Genomic DNA, 23,329 nt, shown 5'->3' on the forward strand with positions numbered 1-23,329 from the left:
TGGATGTGCTGTGCGTGGATTGTTTAAGAAGCAGTTGGAGATGCAGAGGGGAAGCTCAAGATAGAAACTGCGAAACATTCACGTGTAAATGAAAAATACATGTCTAAGTGAAAATGAAAATTTTAAGAAAACAAGTGACGAGTGAGAAGCCTAAAGAAATGCCACATTTAAGGTAGAAGCCTCATTTTAAAGAGTGATTTGCGATTCATAATTTTATATAATATGTAAATATATACAATATTACAGAGAATTGAGTGAACAAATTGCATAATGATAGAAATCTTCCCCCTTTTCCTGCCATACCTGGGACTGATTTCTTGGCCTCGATCGTTTGTTCTTCCTGTGGAGTTAGATTTCAGAGCAGACCCCATGCAGCATCAGAATTCATATGTAAGAAATATGTATTTTATTATAGGTAGCTCTATACCAGTGACTTTAGGGGAAAACAACATGCTTGCTTGTGTGAGATCTTTTCTTTAAGCTACTATTCAAATTTGCTTGATCCACAGACCTATTTTGGGCGAGAGGAAAAAGACTGGGTCTAAGACACACTAAAAATAAAAATTTAAATAAATCTGAAATGCAGACCTACACCAAATACGTTGATTTCTTTGGTGTATTAGCAGCCATCGACACAACACATAGCATTCTATACAGGTTTGGGATACGTCAAAAATCTTGCAAGTGAATACATCTTATCTGCCACTCATTTGCAGTTCCAACACAAGAATAATTTTCGGATTTTTGCAAACAGACCACACAAATCGCCATTATGCCGGAACACTTTCCCAAGGATGGTAAACCACTTTTAGCCTGACTTGAGCCAATACCTAAGCTATAGATTACTTCACAGGCAATTATATCGCTCAGTTAGTCTGTCTTCCTGCGAGGTTGCCGTGAAAGTATTGTCCCACTGATCAAGCGAAGGTTTAGAGTGAGAAATGCGTGTGTTAGACCAGGTTGCTAAAAGGTATGTTCAGGTGCGAGCGGCCCTCTCTCCATTATCACCACAAGCACAGCCGGCGCTTTGCTGGTGTCTCGGTGAAGACCCCATCGCCTGCCTTTTGTTCTATGCGTTGCTTTCATTAGGGAGCGTATGGAAGCATTTCCCAGGTGTGTAGCCTGTACAAAGGGCATTCATTCTACCGCTGCCCGGGCATTAAAGATAAAGGACCCAAATTACAGTCAGAGCTGTGTTCGTGGATAAATGAGGCAGCGAGAAGATGATTTGACTGTGCTTCTCGGCTAATCCTACCATTAATTCCTGAGATGCTTGTATAGAAGTTTTAGCCAGGAGAGAAATAGATCGTTGTGTTTCTATGCCTTGGGAGACAATGAGAGCCCCGCGAATGTTCTGCCTCATTCTGTACGTAGGAGAGCCCTTTAAAATGCTAATTTCCGAAGTGCAGCAGTGATGCTATTTAGAAATGTATCTATACGGTGGACGTTCTGAGGTAGGATGACCTACCCGTTCCCACCCTGGAACATTCACGACAGTCCTTCCTTCACAGCCTGGAGAGTAAGAGAGGCAAATGAATAACAAAAGCCAGCCTTCAGTGAAAGCTACCTAGGGTTTATGCACTGTTTGGAACACTGTATTTAGGAACTCACTGGGCTCAAATTCAGCTATTATCTTCCCGTTTTACAGAAGATGAAACTGAGATACATCACACGGGATTACTTAGTGAATGCTAGCGTTGAGATCTAAAAGACGGGTAGTCTAAGTCTAGAACCTACCTCCTTAGCAGTTATACTCTGAAGATACTATGTCTCCCTACTTAATAAAGCTTCGGTTAAAACCTAGGGTGTTGGGGCACCTGGGTGGCTCAGTGGTTAAGTGACCAACTTGGACTCAGGTCATGATTGCATGGTTCATGGGTTCGAGCCAGCATCAAGCTCTCTGCCATTAATGCAGAGCTCGCTTCAGATCCTCTGTCTCCTCCTTCTGTCCCTCCCCCAAAATGAATAAACATTTAAAAAATAATATGTTAATCTATAATAATAGCTGTTATTCTTTTAATCAGCCGTTTTAACCCTCCTCCTTCCCAATGGGTTATTTAAACTCTTACATGGATCTGTAGTCAGCCAGCCTGATCTTATAAAAACCTATCTGACTTTTGAAAAAAGTGAAAGGCCACAAAATTTGTCAGCAGTTTTTCAGATTATAGGTCAATGGGTGGAAACGGAGAAGGAAGAGGAGAATAAACAGGTGCTCATCTTTACTGAGTGACTCTACAAATTAAAGTAAAGTATTTGGTTTCCTCAGGCCGCCGTCACAAGGTATCACAGGCTGGGCGGCTGGAACAACAGAAACGCATTGTCTCAGAGTTCGGAAGACTAAGAGTCTGAAATCAAGGTGTCGGCAGATATGATTCCTTCTAAGGGCTGAAACGACAGGATCTGTTCCCGGCCTCTGTCCTCGGCTTCGAGACAGCCATCTGTCCCTGTGTGTCTTTATATCATCTTCCTTTTCTGTGTGTCTTTATATCCAAATTTCCCCTTTTTATGAGGACACCAGTCACCGTGGGCTAGGGTCCACCCCTATGAACTCAGTTTAACTGGATTACCACCATAAAGCCCCTATCTTCAAATAAGGTCACATTGTATGATTCTGGAGGTTAGGCTTCAATATATCAATTGAAGTGACATGATTCAGCCCATAACACAGTCTACAGAGCAGTAGAGGTAAAGCTGGGATTCCAGTTCAGATTTATCTGAGGCCAGGAGATATTCTGCTCATATTCACACCGCTTTGCATTTACAGATCCATAAAGTAAGTTTCCATACTAATTTCTGGGGCCCTCAGTCATTCACATGAGTCTCTAAACTGCAAAAAATGCCCAAAATACTTTCCGGAACTAGACATCTTTAATTTCTGTCTCTGCGGCACCCCTTTTCTCCCTCTGGAAATAGCACCTCGGTACCTTCCATCACAGAACTGACCTTCTTCCATCACATGTCCTGGTTGGGCTGCAAATCTCCTCACCTTCTCCCACACCCAGGCACAGGGCGGACTCACAAACTCTCGACAGGCACCTCTTCCTCTTGGGTCTGAGACTTGGAAAGATCTGATTCCCAGGTTTTCCCATGTTAATATCTGTGCCCCCCGCCCCAAAGAGAAGCCTGAAATTGGATACCATGAGCATTGTGCATAAAAGCTAAGTAAAGGCACTGAGAGATGAAAGAGCAGAGCAGACCACGTAGGTAGACAGGCTGAGGTCAGAAGCTCCTTCTGGCTCTTGTTTTATTTACGCAGAGGCTAGATCTACCCCAGCCTGTGCTGGATTGGTTATATGACTCAATTAATGATCCCTTTCTTTATTTTATTCTCAAGATAGTTTAAAGAATATTTCATTCGCTTGCTACCGAGAGTGGTTGGAAGTGAATAAATCCTGAGTCTCATTTTTATAGTACAATTGCAGTACAGAATTTATAATGTATGAGGTACCATGATATGAAGAAACACTTCAGAAGTAGAATTCATACAGGCCTATTTCAGAAACTAGTTTAAGTGCTTGAAGAGGCCATAAACTCTGTTTTTCACTTGCACCATAATCATTTTGACTTATAATTTCACACAGTAACCCCTAGAGCAAACCATCAAGATGGTTAATTCATTTGAAGATGAAAAAGTGAAAATTAATAAAAGTAAATATGTGGTCTACTATCAAACTGCTCTTACTAATGGATACGTTTTTCATCTCATCTTTATAAATCATCTTTTAGACCAGAGATTCGAACTATTCTATATCACATTTTAAATTAAACTGTATTGCATTCTCTGGAATAAAAAAATTTCAGAACACGTTGCCAAATACAATAAAACAGCTGCTCATTACATAAACATCTTTATTACCTCATCATATTTTTCTACATTAATCTTGAGCTTATTTACCAGACTCAGGCTCTAAAAATTAGTTGTATAATCTGCATCTTAGCAGGCAAAATCAACAATGTTTTCTAGAGGAATATCACCTTCCTCGATAATGAAAAGAAAACCAATGGCTAAACACACCATCTTTAAGGATATTGAAAAGACTTCAGGTAAGAAATTTTATGCCTTCAATACAAAGACACTTCAAATTATACAAAGTGTAATATATCTTCTTCCAGGTGTTTTCCTCCTGCCAATGTCATATTAAAAAAAAAGCAAATAAATAATATGTGCATACTATGTGCAAAATGTTGTAAAAATATCTCACCAACTTAGAGGCAGCATATATTCTAACAGCTGGGAGAAGAATAAGACATAAAGGACAAGGATCATTTTGACTTGATTTTTCATATTCCTAGAACTGGGTATACTATTGGTGTTCAATAAATGTTTATCCAGTGGTTACATTCATACAATTAACTGATCACCCTTAATAGAAACATAGTGTAAAGTGCTATAGAACAAATAACTCCTATACACATTGGCAAAGATACAGATAAAGACATAGTCAGAAATTGTAGACACAGGCAAGGATATTGACATCCACAGAAATACATAGATGCAGATATTGGCATTCACAGACATGGATACAGACATATTTATAAATATGTAGTTACAGACATAGGTACAGACATGCAGATAGGGGCACAAAAATATAATGTACTAGGTATTTCTAGTTTCCTGCCCCGAGTAGACACCCGTTATTTTTGTCTCTCCAGCATTCCCTTCCTCAACTGGAAATAGCACCTCATTACCTTCCATTGGAGAACAGATCCTCCCTCACTCGCGTCCTGGTTGGCTGCAAATCGCAGCACTTCCTCCCACACCCCACAGCAGCAGACTCATAAACTCCCTCCAGCACCTCTTTCCCTTGGGTCTCCGTGTTGGAAAGATGTGATCCCAGATTTCCCAAAGTTAATATCCACCCACCCCCCAAGAGAAGTCTAAAGGCTGAGGATTTGAGCACAACCCACAAAAGCCATATGGAGAGACTGAGAGATGGACAAACAGGCAGACTGAAAGACAGAAATACTTGAATATTTCTTAGTGTGACTTGAGTTCCATGGCATTCATTTGTTACACCTCCCACATTGTAGCAAAAGATAGGAAAGGCAAGGGAGAGGTGATGTTTGCGACTGCCAAAAAGAAACCCGCGTCCTGTACGAGAGGAACGACGTTTTTCCCAAAATTTGGATCCAAGAGTCTGCTCGGAAGCATGAAGTGTGTGCTATGAAGCATGAGAGAGACCATGAAATTTTGTTTTTACCAAGAAGTCTTTAAGTAAAAACACACTTTCTTTTGTCTAGATGACTTACATCTCAGTTTTGTCACGATTTATCTCTCTCAATCGGACTTTAGAGAAAATAAAGAACAAGATGCGAAAACCGAACTGAAAATTGTAGTAATGGGATGTGTAGGCAATACAGAGACGCCATCCACAATTTTGCCTTTAGTGTGCTTCCTATGGGCTTCCATAGCCACACCCATCCCTCATGAGTGCCGTTTCTCCTAGAAGACATTCAGATACTTGCACAACTAATTTTAAAATTGGATAGATGACCATGTGGGTATCTACCTCGTAAAACACAAGACGCAGAACTGCTTTTTTTAGACAAACAATCTTTAGCATTTGACGTTGGCTGGATCTAAATAAAGAATGAGAAAAGAACCTACATGATTCACACAAATTCTTTGGATTAACCCAAGTATTCAAGTAATTCAGGAGAGAACTACCGTCCGAGGGAGAAAAAGAAACCCAGGTGCTCTCTGAGCCTCTGCAAATAGCGTTCTTATCGAGACTGTGAGCCTTCATTTTAAGATTGAAAGGGAATTCAATAATGATGCTTGTGCCCATGCTTTTTCTAACAAACAGTGCAACATTAAAAAAATGTTGTTCGGAATTAAATTAATTTGTGTAAGCTCATTCTCACCCCCAACTCTCTAACTCTAGGTAAATTGACCAAGAGGGCAATCAGAACACAATTTAATATTGCCAATAATGGCTGTGGTGCTATAGCCTTAAGGAGTCGGACACATTAAGGAAAACCAGAGGTATACATCTACAAAATGTTTAATTGTGTGTTATAATTATCATATTTATATAATGATTAGTAATTTTTAAATGTCTCTAGATGCTCCATGGTGTGGAAAGGGGGCCATTTTACTAAGTCCCTCTACAGCTATGTCTATTGATTTATTCCTAATACTCTAAAGAAGAGATCTTTGACTTGATAAAGGTGACTGCCAGAGATAACCACTCCTTAAACTCCCAACTCTTCTTTCCAATCACAACCCCAAAATTACCAGAAACGGTAGATTTACTCTGAGGCAGGCACCAAAAGTATCATCATATGTAAAATACTCATTTATACCTGAAATCAATAATACTATTTTCACATGTTAAATTGCATTATCAAAAATTGAGACATTCTCAGTAACCAAGAAGATTATTTAGCTAGAACGTTAAGAACCTTATCTGTATATGAAAAACTTACTCGTATAAGTTCAAGAGACAGAAGTTTGTTACCCTTTCACTTTTTTATGCAACCATAAGTTTTATAGTCTGACATGACACACAATGGCCATAGTCCACTAATATTTGAGACATAATTTTGCTTATTTGTCTCACTCTATCCTTTAAGATAAAAAAGTAGGGCACTTGCCGGGATGAGCACTGGGCGTTGTATGTAAATGATGAATCATGGGAACCTACTCCCGAAGCCAAGAGCCCACTGCACACTCTGTATGTTAGCTAACTTGACAGTAAATTATATTTTTTAAAAAAGATAAAAATATATGGAAAGATAAAACAACATGAAATAATCTTTTGGATTTAAAGGGGTAGTACAAAATATTCCCATCAAAAAGAGAACCGAAGTCCCTTACAAAACTGTCATAAACTTGTTTGACCATGTTAATAAGCTTCCTTTCTAAACAATTTTTAAATCCTCTTCTAAAAGTCTAGCCATCAGAATCATCTTCAAATCTCCACTGAATTTTAATAATATGCTTAAGCGTTTAAGAACACTTAGATGTTCTCAGGTAATTATCAGGATTTGAGGGAAGGTTTATTTTTGCTTTTGGGTCAAATGGAGACCTATTTAAGCTCAAACTATGCATATCACATGCTGAGGGCTAGAAATCTGGAGTGACTCCTCCCTCGAAACAAGCTCCAACCCTTGCCAAGAGGGCCATGTCGGCAGTAGTGGCCCACTCGGGCTGCCAGGGTACACGATGCCCTGGGAGGGCACCCGGCAACCTGGAATGACTTCTGAAATGATGCACAGGATCCACAGACTTCACACAGGTCCCAGGGGACAGACCCCAGCCACCCATGAATCCATCTCCAAAACTTCCGCATGGACAAACCATTTCACAACCCAACTTGGAACAACTCTGAACCGTGAGAGTCTCATCAAATCCAGTCTCACTCTTTGTATAGTTGAAGATGAAGTCTAACCAATGACTGGAGATGGCACGTACCAGGGCTTCCCCAAGACAAAGGTGTAGTTCTATCTGAGGCAACTAAAGCCCTGCGGAGGGTAGTTCAAGGCTGGTAGGTGGATTCCCCTTCTACCTTATTGCTTTGCTGTTTATCTTCATCGTGTGACTTCACCTCGTTGTATGAAAGGGCTATTCAATGTCCAGCCAGCTTTCTACATTCTAACCTGGAAGAAGCAAGAAAGTATAAAAAAAGTTTGACCCTTAATGACAAGACACGTTATGGAAGTCGTATATGACACTCTGCTTATCGATTATGGGCCAACACAGTCATTTAACCACACCTGTCAAGAGCTCTGTGTAAGTGTAGTCTTCATAGAAGGCAGCCGACAAAAACTCAGGGGATCCTATTGCTAAACAGAAAGAAAAGAACAAATATGGAGGAATGATTAGCAGTCCACCTCTCCTTCCTCTCCTAAAACCCTTTAGAATTAAAAAGAAAATAAGGGTATTCTTACAAAATCAGAAAGTCAAAGCCAATTCAGAAAACGTAAGGTTGGAGAAAGATCCTAAGTACAACTGTTTCACGTTTCTCATTTGGGCATCACACTACACTCTAAAGTTATTTTTGACTAAACAAAGAAAACTATAAAATTCTATTATGGCTGATACCTTAAAGACACAAGGAATTCTTTCTTTAAAATAAACTCCACTGAGACTATGTGATTCGGATAGATTTCTAAAAACTACATAGTTGGAAAATTATAAATTACATTCCATTAGAAACAATCACAAGCACAACTAATTCTATAACTGAGAACAAGAAACTTCTACAGACTCTTTACTGAATTATTGCTTAATGTTAGAAATTGCAGTTCTGTGAAAATAAGCAGATGTGAATTTTATCTGTTTGGAGATCAACCTAAGATCTGAAGTAGAGAGCAGCATTGGATTTAAACAGGGACTGAAAACTGCAATTTTTCCAGCATTACAAGTTTGGCTTTCATTTAAAAAAAGAAAGAAAGAAAGAAAAAGACTCTTCAGAAATGAACCACTTGGACAAAAATCTTAAGGCCTATGATGTAGTGAAATGGAACACAGTGTTGATGGCTTCAAGAAAAGTAATTTTGTCAGTCCAGGTACATGTACATTCTCAAACTCAGCGTTCAGAAGCCAAACATCAAATACACATAAACCAAAGCAAATAAATAATAAGATACTAGTATGGGTGAAATGTTAATACCGTCTAAAGTTGGGATCTTTCAAGATCAAATATCTACTGAATGTTCCCTAGTTTGATGTACTTCTGGTAAATGTCCCAGAGAAACATGGCCTCTCCCATCCTCCTTTCTATGCTCCTGACCCTCCGTCCGACAAACAAATCTCTTAGAAATACGAACTAAACAATTCATGATGGGAGTTAATTTGGAAGTTTTGACCAAGAAGAGAAAATGTTTGTGTGATCACTTTTAATTTTTATACTTTCCTTTTTCTGCAAAGGAAAAAAGCAAAATCCGTGGCAGTACCAGAAATACCCGACCTCAAAACCAGATCCAGGGCAGAGCAGGTCAAGGTCCTGCAAAAAAAAATAACCCAAAAAACAAACAAACGAGCAAAAAACCAAAAGAGCTAACAAGCAAGAATCAGAAACCACAGCAGCCACTCCAAGAGCCCTCCTAAATGAACGAAGAAAATGTGTTGGGACTCTGCTGCGGATGACAGTCCTTAAGCGTGAGGGTAACCGTGTTGAGGAGACTTTAATAACTGGCTGTCTAGTAAGGCAATGCCATTTGTTTCCACATTCCTATTCATCAATGAACATGTCTGGGTGACTGCTGCTGACGTTGATTCACTCACTCATTTATTCCTCCAACAAATATCTGCAATTTGAACATTTACAATTCAGCTCCCCAGAGAAACAGCATGAATGAAACACACCATCCTCGCCTCCATGGAAATTACAGTGTGTGTGTGTTGGGGGGGGTGGGTACCATGAGATCTTAGACAGGAAACTGACGTCAGTACTGCAAATACCATAGAAGGGGACGACGTGGACGTTCTGCGCCCTGCGAAGAGCTCGTACTCCAGGCTTGGGGGTGGAACTGGGGAGAGGGGTGGGGACTAAGAAAGACTTTGCAAAGCAAATGACATCTGAGCTGAGAGCAGAAAGGTGAATGGGAATAGCTAAAGAAAAGAGTGTCTCAGATTGAGGACAGAGGAGGAGTTTGAAATAAATTCATGGTCCAGTGTTCCAGCTGGTCAGTAGGATTATTTTCCTCAGCTACTGGCAGTTGAACACTTACGGCATCGAACACTGGAGGCATTATTTTCGTTCGTTCGACAGATATTTTCTTGGACTCTTATTTGTACCGGGCACTGTTCTGGGCAGTGGGTGTACAGAGAAGGGAGAGGAGGGGATGAGATCCAAGAGGTGGTGGATTCTGTCTCTAAAACGTTTTTGTTGATTTTGAAAGTCTTAAATTAAAAACATTAAACATTTATTTAAGGATGAAAGCATTCCATTACTATTCATTAGAGTCACTGCCTCATATTGGCACCACATTCCCCAAGAGGCAGTCAACTATAGTGGTTATGAATATGGACCTGGGAGCCAGATTGCCTCAGTTTAAATCTTCACTCTGTCATTTATCAGTTATGTGAGCAAGACCGGGATAATTAACCTCTCCGGAATTCAGTTTCCCCATCTGTAAAATGAGGGTAATAATAATCGTTCCTACCTCATGCCGTGGTTTGAGGATTAAATGAGTTAATACATGTAAAGCACTTAGAACAGTGTCTGCTCCATTGTAAGCAGTCAGTAAGGGTTGCATATTATTATAGAAAAAAAAAATTCCAGTATAATCATCCTGGAGCTCAATTCACTCTATGTTACTCTGAATAAATAGCATTCTGTCAGTCTTGGTGCTTTTATATAACCTTAGACAAGTCACTTAAACATCATTAGCCTGAGTTTCCTCCTCTGCAAAGTGGGGGCAATAATACCAGCCTCACAAGATTGTCTTGAGGGTTAAAAGAAATAGCAGATTGAAGGGCTTGCAGGCTGCAAATTGCTATGCAATTGTTGCTTGTTGTTATTATCTTGCTCTTTTTAACCCTCGTCCCCAAATTGGTAAGTGCTTCTCTCCTTAGGAGGAAGACAAAAATGAACACACGCACATGACTTTGACATAATGCTTCCTGCTCTCCAGATAGTATAGAGCGCATAAAAACGAACGCCTCCGAATTGAGAGTGGAAACGAACTTGACATCAATTTGTAAATTCAAAAGCTGCTACAACATCAGTGATGAAGGACACCTGAAGCAATACCTCTTAGCTTCTGCTTTGGGTAAACGCTGTGTTCTGTCTTATGAGAATTGACTTCTGCCTTGTCCTTTCTTCAAACAGCATTTGGAAAACTGAGAAATCAATGTCCAGGCAGCCCCTTACCTCGGGGCTTCGGGTGAGTCCCACCTTATTGCCTATCTGGGTGCCTTCTGTATACTGGTATCTTACAAGGCAGCTGCCTTTCGTCCCCTTTGATAGCCCATTCCAGAGAGAGATGGTTGAAGGAGAGGAGAGGGTTGACCTGGCAAGCCAGGAATTGACTTGCGTTCCCTTCACCCAATATATCTGTTGAACGCTGGCTGTGTGACTGGCAACATGTTAGCCTCTACGGAGTTGGCAAAAATAAAGTCAATAGAACTCTAAGCCCCAGGGAACTCTCAGGTTCTAGTGGGAAAGATGGACACAAACACAAATTACACAAGTCAGCGTGTGGAATAGAAGCTAAAAATACAAGTGTAAGTGAAGAAGTATAGAGGCTCAGAGATAGTAATAATTTAGTCTGGATCCGTGAAAATGAGGCATTAAAACTGGTCTCTGGCTCCCCGGGAGAGATGGCATCTCAGTGGGGACTTGAAGAATGAGCAGGTTTCTCAAGTGATGAAGAGATAAGTCAGGGCCAATGCCGGGTTGAGGGTCAAGGTAAGTCGTGGCACAGAGACACAGAGGCACAGCTCGTGTCCCCAAAACAGGGGGGCGGAACGAAGGGCCTCGACACCAGATCTGTGGAGAGGGCAAGAAGGAAGCAGCATGCGAAGGTGAGGGAGTGACAGGCTCCAATGGAGAGAGCCACAAGCAGAAAGAGGTACACTGTTCTCGGGGCCAATTCGGGGGCGGGGCCGTGAGTCACACACACATGCACACAGGCCTGCATTTTAAAAGCTAAGTCCCTCGGGGCGCCTGGGTGGCTTAGTCGGTTAAGCGTCCGACTTTCGCTCAGGTCATGATCTCGCGGTTCGTGGGTTCGGGCCCCGCGTCGGGCTCTGTGCTGACTGCCAGCTCGGAGCCTGGAGCCTGTTTCAGTCCGTGACTCCCTCTCTCTCTGACCCTCCCCTGCTCACGCTGTCTCTCTCTCTCTCTCTCCTAGAAAAAAAAAAAAAAAAGCTAAGTCCCTCTACGATGGCCAAGAAGCACCAGGGATTCATTCCCTTCTGGAGAAGAGTCACCAACGGCAGACAGGAGACCGTCAGTTTACAGGCTCGTCTGTCACTTGAGGGCAGGGTGCGCCCAAATGCTACCCTGTAGAGCACGTAATAAATACTGCAGGACTTGGGGGCTGGGCCAGCACAAGCTCATCCCGTTCCCTCACAAGGGACAGGGCGGCCTCCTGGAAGACGACTGGCATACAGACACCTGATCATTTCATCAAAACCCTAATATTGCTTTATTTCTCTGGTATATATGCAGATGGATGTATATTCACATTATAAGGAGGTCTGTGGTTGCATTAACGTATTTTATTCCTTTCATTTCAGATGAACTATTTGTATAAAATGGAAACAATTAATTTCAAATGCCTCGGTCCCCAAGGAGGAAGGCCAGCTTCCTCCAATCAGCCCCAGGGGAGTAGCTGGCTCCACTATTGCATTTTATAGTTTATGTTGTGCTTTCCCTGCCTGTTCCCTCCCCCTAAGAAGTTCTAGAATTTGCCTGTGATTTCCTGCCATCTATTCCCCAGGATTCCTTCCCAAAGGAACACACAGAGAGTGAGGCAAGATGCTAGGCAAGAAACAGATTGCTGAGCTGGCTCATTCCACAGCTGTCCTATTTTTTTAAAGTAGTTTAGACAAGGGAAAAGGAAGGCAGTTACAAACTAAACCACCACAGCTTTTTATAATCCTCTGTCACACGCTCTTCAAAAGCAGGCGAAAATTAAGGTCCCCGTGATTTCAGTGGAGCCCGAGTTAGATAGGCAGATGTTGCATGATCAATGTGTTTTGAGGATTCTGCTTTGAATTTCGAGCCTCAGAACGAGGGCTGCCTCTCCCAATAATCAATGTTGTTTTCAAGTTTATCCTATTCATTTTTGAAAGTTGGAGAGCAGAAATTGCTTTAATGCCTGTTTTACAGACCAGAAAATTGTGGTCCTGGAAGATGGCGCCAGTCAGTTGAAGAACGGTGACCGTTGGTAGTCCTTACGCCTTTCTTATTCTAAGAAATTGGCATAGACCCAGGGAGATGAAGACATTGGCCTGGGCACAATTCACTACGAGATCAATAAATTGAGCAGCTACTAGTAGGAATTCAAGAAGGCACAAACCAGTGTGTTTCAAAGCCGTGGTATTTCACAAACTTTTATGCTAGGTTAGGAAACAATACATAAATTTATGAAAACTTAAATGCTAAATAACGCGCAACCCCAAATACCTGAAGGGCCTTCTTGGACACTTTTCTGAACACTCACGTGGAGTATCTCGGAAGTCCCCACAGTGGGCCCTCTGTGTCAGTATGCCTCCAATGTGTCCTTCCTCCGCACTGATGCAGAGGGCTGATCCTACAACACAAATCGGACGTGCTGCTTCCATACTTTAAAATACCTGCCTTTCCCCCACTTGCTGAAGAATGGAGGCCAGCCGGCTAAGCTTTGTGACAGAGCTCTTCACTCTCGTTTCACTTCCCATCCATAACCCCATTTCCCTGTCAGTCCTCACTGCCACTGTACACGGCGACGTAAAACAGCACAGACTCATGAGGCGGCCATTCTTTCTGGAGGTCAGGAGTACACAGTGGGTCTTCCCGGAATGAAACCAAGGTGTCGGCAGAGCTGCAATCTTTTCTGGGGGCTCTAGGGGAGGATCTCTCTTCTTGCCTTTTCCAGCTTCTAGAAGCTGCCTGCATTCCTCGGCTCATGGCCCCCTTGCATCATCTCAGCAAGAGACAGTGGCCGAGTCTATCTCACACCGCATCACTCTGACACTGCCCCTTCTGCCTCCTTCTTCCACATTCAGAGACCTTTGAGATTACATTAGAGTCACCCAGAAAGTCCAAGATGATTTCTGTTTCTCATCTGACTGGCAACCTTAATTCTTAAATCTGCAACCTTAATTCTTCCTTACATAAACTAGCATGTCCATCCAAATGTTCCAGGGATTAGAAGATGAACCTTTTGGGGGGGAGGGGGCACTATTCTGCCTACCAAAACCACTCACCCTTTGCCCACATGCCCGCACATTCGTACCACAGTGAGGAAACACCTCTACTGACATGCTAGGGTTTCCACAGCTGCTACCCAGTGATGTTGGCTCTACCTGAGATACCATTTCCTTCTCCCTCAGCGTTCCCCTGAACAACTTCAAAGTTCTCCTGCAGCTGATAATTCCGCGATGAAACCCTCCCCCAATTTATCAGGCAAGCCCGCTTTGAACAGCAATCCATTCTTACCATCTTTCATTCAGTCAACAAATATTTATCACACTTCTGCCACAAGGCAATAAATCTATTATGTGTTGAGTAGACAGTGATGAACAAAACGGGCAGGATTTCTCTTTTCATGGAGTCAGGTGGAAGACACAAAAATTAAGCAAAGAATCACATGCGTAAATGTAGATTATGAGTCATAAGTTCTGATGATACTCTAAGGAACAAGAAAGGAGAGCACGCTATAAGAGAAGCCAAGAGGGACACGGTCTGGAATGGAAGACGCAGAGGACACCCTCTGCAAAAGGGGGATCTGGCCCGACCCCAAAAGGAGGGTGGGTGAGCCAGATGAAGCAGGGGGAAAAGGTTGATGCGATCAAGGAGCTACCAGCAGCAGTGGACCTGGCCAGAGACAGGTTGAGAAGCGAGAAACAGCCGGACGTGTTCACGGGCGCCAGACCACATTGGAGAGGTGGCGCTCTGTTCCTGTACAACGGGGCATCAGCTTAGTGGTTTCAGTAGGGACAAATGGAATCCATTTTGCATCTTTTAAACCTCACTCTGAATGCTGTACAAAAAGTGAATTGGAGGGGTCCAGATGGGAAGCAGGAAGCAGGAATGTTTCTTATTGGGCAAGAAATATTCAGGGAAAGGAGCAGGAAACAGGATTGGAGGGAGAGGAAGAGGTAGGAGTGGCCTTTTAGGGCAAGCTTACTAGACTAATGTAGATTTCTGGGCCATGTTAAGTGCTCATTTGAAATGGTACTGATACATTTGAAGGAAAACCTGTGTTCCCAGTTTATAATTTTCACCAGTGACAATCAACTGCTCAGATGTAGCCACGGGGGAGACAGATGGTTGGATTTATCCCGGTTTGGGATTTTGCCAAGAAATATTGTGGATGGAAAATATGGTGGATGAAAACAAGGGCAAGGCAGTTGAGGGCTTTTGCAAGGAAGTGATTACAATGATTTACCACTGAGTCCTCACTGGATAAGGATGCAGATGGAGCTGGGAGACGACGGGGGGAAAATAGGTGGTAGATATCCGTGGAACGATGCTACCAGGGTAGACTTCAACAGGAGAATTAGGAGGAGGTTGATGGGGGAAATGGGCCATTTTGTTTTGTGATTTTAAATGCCATGTGATTCCTGATATGGCAACAGCCAGAATGTGACCCTGGGAGAAGCTGGCTGAGACGGAAAGTAGGAAAGAGTTACAAAAGACAAATGACGAAGGAATAGAGAGGTCATGTCTGTGGCTGTCTGTGTGATCCAGAACGTGTGACAAACAAGGAGTTGGTTACCAGGAGATTATTGGCAAGCTGCACAACGAGGAGAGACAGGTGGTTTTGCCAGATGGTATAAGGTTCAGAGGAGTAGGATGGAGTTGGATTTTTTATAAGGTGGAGCATAAATAATAACCAGAATTGGCAATGAGGACCGAGAAGGACTCAGATCCAAACCTCGGCAGTTAAGTTATCGTGATTTGAGAAAATGAGCAATGAACACTTCCTAAGAAATCAGTGCCTTTATGGACCAGTTTGGTGCCAAAGAAGGACTCAGGGGTGGAAACAGCTTTCAGAGAGGGGTTTGGGAATACAGGGAAGGTGCTGAGTGCAGACAAGAACTCCCCGGGGCAGCTGGTAAGACTTGGGGATAAGAGCAGAGATGAACAATGGGATGGGAGAAGGCTGGGGCAGACAGAGAATACCCTCAAATGACAAGGTTTATCTGTTTATACTACACCTTTCCCCACTAAACAGTGACTGGTTATAGAGCAAGGATGTTGTCTTATTTCTTTCTATGTTTAGAATAATACTTGCAATGTTGGGCGTTTACTAAATGTTCGTTGGGAGAGTAAGGAACGATTACCAAATAACAGTTACAGAGTGTATCTTCAGGGCTACTCAGGGGACGTTACACTATGGCATAAAGAAGTTATAGTATAGTATAGTATAGAGGTCATACACATGTACTGCATGGGGTTTTTATTTTATTGATTGATTGATTGATTTTTGAGAGCGAGCAAGACAGAGCACAGACAGGGGAGGGACAGAGAGAGAGGGAGACACAGAATCCAAAGCAGGATTCTGGACTATCAGCACAGAACCCGATGCTGGGCTCATATCCACAAACCATGAGATCATGACCTGAGCCGAAGTCGGATCCCCAACCAACAGAGAGCCACCAAGGTGCCCCATGTACTGCATGATTTTTGAGCAAGGATGGAACTAACTGACATACTGTGAGAAACACTTTTGAGGGAGGAAGAAGTATCTAGGATCAAAGAGAACAGAAGTATTCTCTGGTCATCTAGATCTAATTTCAGAAGCAGAGTTATTCTACAGTTATGCTAAAATTTCCATATATTTGGGGGGCGGGGAGGGGAAGAGAGATTTAGATCAGCAAATACCAGATCTAAAACCAAGTGAAATCATATCTTCCTCTGAAAAGCCTGAGTTGGAAAGACCTGGGCATTTATTTCCTTTTCCATCCTGGAAAGGCTGGGTGCAATTCCCTCAGGTGTGCGTCAGCATCGTTTCTCAGGTCATCGGAGGGCTTATGTGGAGCTGGGTGTTGTTTACCCGCAATGGAACGCCCTGTGGTCAATGCCTTCCTGTGCTGAGCTACAGGTTTCTCCGCCCTGTGAGACTAACACAACCTTTTGCTGATGACGCTGTCTTCACAATGACTCTCTGGCCTCAGGGATGGACCATGCAAAAGAAGAGTAAGAAGATGTCGCTTGTTGGTTAGTCCCAGGAAATTGGTGCCAACTGATATTTGGCAAAGTGATAAATGTCCTGGAAATTGCAAAACAGATTGGCATCAACAGCACAACCTCCAGCCATACATCCTGGTGCCCACAGACCCGTGCGGCGTCTCAAAGGGAGGAGGTGCTGCCTCTGCCCCCAAGGAATTTGTGCTCCATCATGGGAGAGAACAAATGACGACAAACTCTTACATAGTAAAGTGAAGAGAGTGGGCTATCTGCTAGGGTGGAAAAAAGACAAAACCCAGAATCAAAAAAGACCTGGGTGCTGGTCTTGCCACCATAGAGGCTCTTTGAACTCGGTTTTGACCAATGCAGACTTGAAAATGGTGGCATGGAATAATTTCTAAGTTCTGTAGTGGTTCTAAAAGTCTGTTATTTTGAATGTACATCAAGAGAAATTCCTTATGTATTAGGAATATTTAGAGAAGCAGGGGTTATCAAAGCTATGCAGAGATCTTCCAGTCATAATGTTCAAGAACAAGAACTGATTAGAAGGAGCATCAGAGAATTTCATGTGGGAGTGAAGGCATGAGCAAAGACTTGAAGACCAAAAAAAATTATGTATAGAAAAAAGTAGAGAGATCTGTGCCTGAAGAGGTATATGTGGCCCCCAAGATTATGGGAACAGAGTAGTAATGGATAAAGAGTGATTTGCCTAGTAATTAATCCCACTAATGTTTTTTAGAGGTTAAGTTGATTTTTCAAGCAACTGGGAGCCACTGGTCATTTCCACAAAAGGAAGTGACATTGTGAAAAAGAAAGAACTGGAAGAAGGAAGGAAGGAAGGAAGGAAGGAAGGAAGGAAGGAAGGAAAGAAAGAAAGAAAGAAAGAAAGAAAGAAAGAAAGAAAGAAAGAAAGAAAGAAAGAAAGAAAGAAAGAAAGAAAGAAAGAAAGAGAAAGAAAGAAAGCAAGCAGGCAAGCAACACTGAGGGAGAGAAATATGAGCCGATTGGACAAGCCCAGGGCTGGTCAGAGGGTCCTTCTTGTGTCTGACCTCATGTACGTCTCTCACCTCCCGCAGCCACACCACCTTCCTGGACGAGTAAGCAGAGGAAGGAGCAGTGACTTTGCACAAGGTCACAGGCTCGAATCCTAGTTTCCTGCCACCTGGTCTGAGGCTCTTTCCCAGGAGGCCCTGCCCACTGCCACTTTCCTCGCTGAGGCTTTTTCCCGCTTTGTTTCCATGTCTCCGAGAATAGAATGTGTCTAAATTTCATGGGTGCTGCATCCTAAGTGATCCAAATAAAGGGTTTGAAAACGGGCGCATATCACAGCTGAAAAGTGTTGTGTGTCGCCGGAAATAATAAAGGAGAGAGGCAAGAAAGGTCCCATCTTCCCTCTGTCCCCCCGGAGCCCAGCAGGAAACTAACAGGGGCTTCGGGGAGGAGGGAGGGCGAAATCTTCAGTCGTCTTGCTGTGCTCGATTAGTATTCTAGCCACACACTGTCCCATCAGGGGAAAATGCTTCCCGCACACACACGTGTTCAGGATATCAGTGTGATGGATCTGAGCGAGGGCCCCTCCAAACACAGTGACCATCTGCTAGGCAAAACATAGGGGTCTGACGAGCCGCAGCCATTCAGACCCGTTGTTGGGCCACATTATTACATATTTGACAAGGGTAATGAGGGGCTGTCATTAACCTTACATGACAGTTGCTACAATGACACACTAAAGCAAGGACAAAGAGCCGAACTCAGTAAAAAGGCACCTACTTCTCATTTAACCCTGGAATTATGTGACGCCATTATTCCTGACGGAGGCTGGCAGGCCTGGGGTTAATTTCCATTTCTGTGTCTGCTTGTTCTCTTTTTAAAATGTACCCCTCGTATGGCTAAGGCAACTGTTGGGAAGGCACTGCATTATTTATCACAACACACTGAGTTAGACGCAAGAACAGAAAGGGGTTCGTGGAGAAATGAACAAACAGACGGATTTCATGAACCCCAGCGATGGCCTGAAATAAGCCTCCTGAACTCTGGGATATTTAAGGTAACTCCTACCTAAGTATGACATTGCTTGGAATTTTTTCACTGGACAGTCAGCAGATTTAAAGGAAAGAGATCGTTTGGAAACATGAATACATGGTTCCTACACTTTTTTTAAGGCCACGGACAAACCTGGGGGCGGGGGCTTCGTTAAGATGATAATTCTGACAGCTGACCGCTTAATTTGGAGATCTAATTTCATAGAACTTCTTGTTGGAAATATCCTAAGGAGCAGTCCCTGCTTTGGTTTTATTTTCCAGAAGAGGCGACCAAGACCATGAGAGGCTCAGGTGCTCCTATTCGCCATCGAAGCCTGGAGCTGAAGAGATAAGTGCACGGTCCCCCCGTGCCCTCCTGCTTTCCAAGGCCACGCCTTTCCCAGCTTCTTCTTTGAGTCTGCAGCTTTTATTTTAAAAGCTTGCTTATGTATTTATTTATTTATTTGAGAGAGAGAGAGAGAAAGCAAGAGTGCAGGGGAGGGGGAAGAGAGAGGGCTCAAGCAGGGTCCTCACGGTCAGTGCAGAGCCCAGTGCAGGGCTTGAACTCATGAACCGTGAGATCATGATCTGAGCCAAAGTTGGACCCTTAACTAACTAAGTCACCCAGGCTCTCCTCAGCTTTTGTTACGAAAAGAAAAATTGATTTGCCGCATGCAGTTGTTTAACTCGGGTACTTAATTCAAAGCATGTGTGTGTAAGTGCGAGTTTGCGGTGCTACAATTCATGATAGCTGTGCTTCATAATTTTGAAAGCTGGCTCTGAGTAATTTGGCCACCCAAAATGTGTCTCCCCAGTGCATCCTGTCTGCCTGACATCACAGAGCCACTAAAGTGATGAGAGCCAATAGGACTCGCTTTCAGTTAAGGAACTCGAGATGGTCCAAGCCATGAAAAAAGAAAACATTTAGTAGAAAATACAAAGATCTAGCTTGGGTAAAAGCTCTTCAAAACCACATCTATTTGGACTTAGGTACCACCTGCCTGAATGATACCAACCTGTAACAGTCTCAGAGTCTGTGACTATCAGAAGAGTCCAAATACTTAATTATTTTGGACTAAATTTCAATATTTCCCTTCTGTCACATGTGCAAAGTGGAAAGATTAATGATCTAATTTATATGGAAGGTACCTGACTTTTATCTGGCTCAAACCTGAAGCAATGCAATCATGTGGGCCTGTGGCTGTGACCGAGAGGTCTAGGGCCTTGCTCTGTCCCTAAATCACATACGGAATGCCAGGAAAGTGTTGAATTTCTCTTGGTCTAATTTCCTCTGCTGTGGAGTGAAAGCATTAGATCTGATACTGTCAAAGGTCCCTAGTTCTGTTTAGACCAAAAAGTTCCAAGTTCACAGCAAAGGTTTTTGTTGGTTTTCCGGAGAGTACTATCAACTTCTTCTGCATATAGTGCACTCAACACATTAATGAGTTTAGGTGATTTGTGGCCTAGGAACAAAAGACGATGGAAAGCATAAAAGATGCCAAGCATCCCTGAGATTCATGTGCACCTGACATAAGAGCATAAAATCTCCTAAAAATTCATAAACAGGGCAAGTTAGCCAAATACACGGGCAATGGGAGTGGATGATTACAGAAGTGTCACATCGTGGCTGAGATAGGACTCGAGGGAGTAAACGGAAGAAATCGATGAAGTGCTAATGAAAAGGATATTCCTACATAAGCCATCTCACAATCTTCACTATCTGCCACAGAGGACTCAATAATAGAGTAGTGAATGTATGAAAAATTTAGTATAAAAAATACAAGACCATATAGGACACAGCATTTCTAATTTTGATACCAGAGAATCATCCCTTCCTTAAAACCTACCACTTAAAAGTGGGAAGGTGTTTGAAAAAAGGCGAGAGAAAGGAAAAATCCTGAACGAGCCAATCTTTACATCAAGAAAAGAAAATGTTTGGATTTGACTTGAAAAGTCTGCTGCTATGTTAATATCTTTCTGGAGGTAGGTTTGTGGTAATGTCTTGGTAAGAACTTTGGTTCTGGTAATTAACAAGGTTAATGACTTATCATAATACCCATATGTGGACTCCTGACATAAAACCGCAATTTAATAATCCAAAGGAAATAATCTGAAAACACTGTGAATTTAAAATTAGAACACTTCTGACATGCGTGGCACCGTAAGAATGGACAGAGATAAAATCTCATATAGGAAATCAAAGCAGCTAAGCCTAACTTAATTCTTTAGACAAGTGCTTAAGTGTCTGTACTTTAATGTTTTCTTGAACTAAATGCCAAAAGTGTTTAAAAGTGTTTCCTGACAGCCAATAAAACAGAGTAACAACAGTTTTCCAAGGAACAGATTTATAAAGAAAAAATATAATGCCCTAGACAACATTATAATGAAGTTTAGCAGGCACACTTAAATATGTCTCCATATATACTAAACAGACTCACATATTCCAGTTATATGTGTATTACCTATAGTGTAGAAACAATTCATATATCAAACATCTTTTCACTGTACTTCATATGTTAAATAGGACGAATGTTATTCTCATACTTCAAGAGTGTCACATAAAAACAAATCCAGATTTAGGTATGGGGAGGAAGGTGGGGAAGTATCGTAACAGAAAGAGCATTCCAACCTTAGGATCCATAAGCTTCTCAAAGCTAAAGCAGGAAAGGGATTTTCTTATTATAAAGCAGGAAAGGGAATGAACAAGGCTAGAAAGACTTGGATGCAGGGAAGGTGGCGTGATTGGAGAGCTGAGCAGGAAATATCTTTGTGGTCCGTCAATTTTGGGCAAGGCTCATTAAGGCGGCACTGCTCCCCATTTCCAATGGTTGTTTAAGTTCAAGGGTGGGTCAGGGTCAGGGACCTGTGGAGAAGGGAGAAGCCTGGCTACAGTTTTGTCAAGTTAGCAGGTATTTCGTCCAGATTGATGAGTGGGGACAAACACTTAGCTAATCAATTATGGGTCAGAGAATGGAAATTTAGAAGATCCATGTCTGGCCTCACCATTGGTAAACAAGGGTGTCATCCCTTAGCTTACCGCAGTCATGTGGAGGAAGGAGGGGGGGCTTTTTGAAATAACCCAGGAACACAAAAAGATTAAGATGTTTCTTTTTGTAAAATTTTTCATTGTGCTAAAATACACATAACATAAAACTTACCGTCTTAACCAATTTTATGTGTACAGTTCAGTAGTGTTAAGTATATTCACATTGTTGTACAACCTATCTCCAGAACACTTTCACCTGGCAAAACTAAAACTTTACACCCATTAAACAACGACTTCTATTACCCTATGTCCCCAAGCCCCTGGCAGTCATCATTCTGCTTTCTACCTCTATGAATTTGATTACCCTAGGTACTTCAATAAGTGGAATCATGTAGTATTTGTCTTTGTAACTGGCTTATTTCCCTTAGCATAATATCTTCAAGGTTTACTCATATTGTAGCCTGTGTCAGAAATACTTTACTGTGTGAGGCCAACTAGTATTCCACTGTATGTATACACCACTTTTTGTTTATGCATTCATCCATCAGTGGGCTCTTGGGTTACATCCACCTTTGGACTCGTGTGAATAACCTGATATGAGCCTGGATCTGCAAATATCTCTTTGAGACCCTGTCTCTGGTTCCTTTGGAACTGGTCAATTCCAGAAGTGAGATTCCAGGATCATATGATAATTCTATTTTTCATTTCTTGAGGAACTGCCATATGTTTTCCACAATGGCTGCACCATTTTACATTCATACCAACAGTGTGCACAAGGGTTCTGTCAAAGAAAACCAGAGTCTGATAGTGGTTAAAGTGGTACCAACAAGTTTTATTTGGGAACAAGTGCAATAGTGAAAAGAGACCTCAGTATAGAATTGGGCTCAGTTCCCAATACAGCATGAACAAATGGGTATAGACAGCCAAGAAGCAGGGTCGCGGTCAGTGAATTGAAGATTACTAGGAGGAATCATCGGGAGAAGGGAGATTCTGGCTAAATTGACTTGGCAAGAGTCTTGCTAAAATCAGGGCTGGTGAGCAGATGTCACGGTGTGGGGGTGGGGGAAAGACAAATCATTGAGGATGAGAAGAAACTTGACCAGGTATTGAGGTGATCAGATACCAAGGATGAGGGATTCTAGCAAAACTGACTGAACAGGATTCTTGCTAAAACTGGGCAACGCAAAGACAAATTCAGAAGCTCAAAGGTCAGGGTCTAGTTGAAGATTTGGAAAAGTCTGACTAATGCTTAGTCAAGGGAAAAGTCTCTATGAGTCGATATTTCTCCTTATCCTTACTAACACTTATTATTTTCTGGTTTTTGATAGCAGCCTTCCCGATGATTGTGAGGGAGTATCTCACTGTGGTTTAGATTTCCATTTTGCTAATGTTGAATGATGTTGAGCCATTTTCATGTGCTTGTTGGTCATTTATATATCTTCTTTGGAGAAATAGCTCCAAAGCTATTGGAGCTGGCTGTCAGCACAGAGCCTGACGTGGGGCTCAAACCCACAAACTGCAAGATC

The 23,329-nt window shown here is 42.3% G+C and overlaps 1 long non-coding RNA gene across 2 annotated transcripts in view; it reads left to right on the plus strand.

Moving 5' to 3' along the window:
• LOC144221369 (uncharacterized) overlaps positions 1–10,683 on the plus strand; it is a 47,224-nt gene extending 36,541 nt beyond the window's left edge. Inside the window, exon 4 of one of the 2 annotated variants that reach the window (XR_013332050.1) lies at positions 10,526–10,683. This is a non-coding gene — a long non-coding RNA (uncharacterized LOC144221369). The remainder of the gene's footprint in view (positions 1–10,525) is intronic. The other variant, XR_013332049.1, reaches the window with a different exon arrangement.
• The last annotated feature ends 12,646 nt before the right edge of the window (positions 10,684–23,329 follow it).

Source organism: Crocuta crocuta, unplaced genomic scaffold (genome assembly GCF_008692635.1).
Source record: "Crocuta crocuta isolate KB4526 unplaced genomic scaffold, BGI_CrCroc_1.0 scaffold20, whole genome shotgun sequence".
NCBI lineage: Eukaryota > Metazoa > Chordata > Mammalia > Carnivora > Hyaenidae > Crocuta > Crocuta crocuta.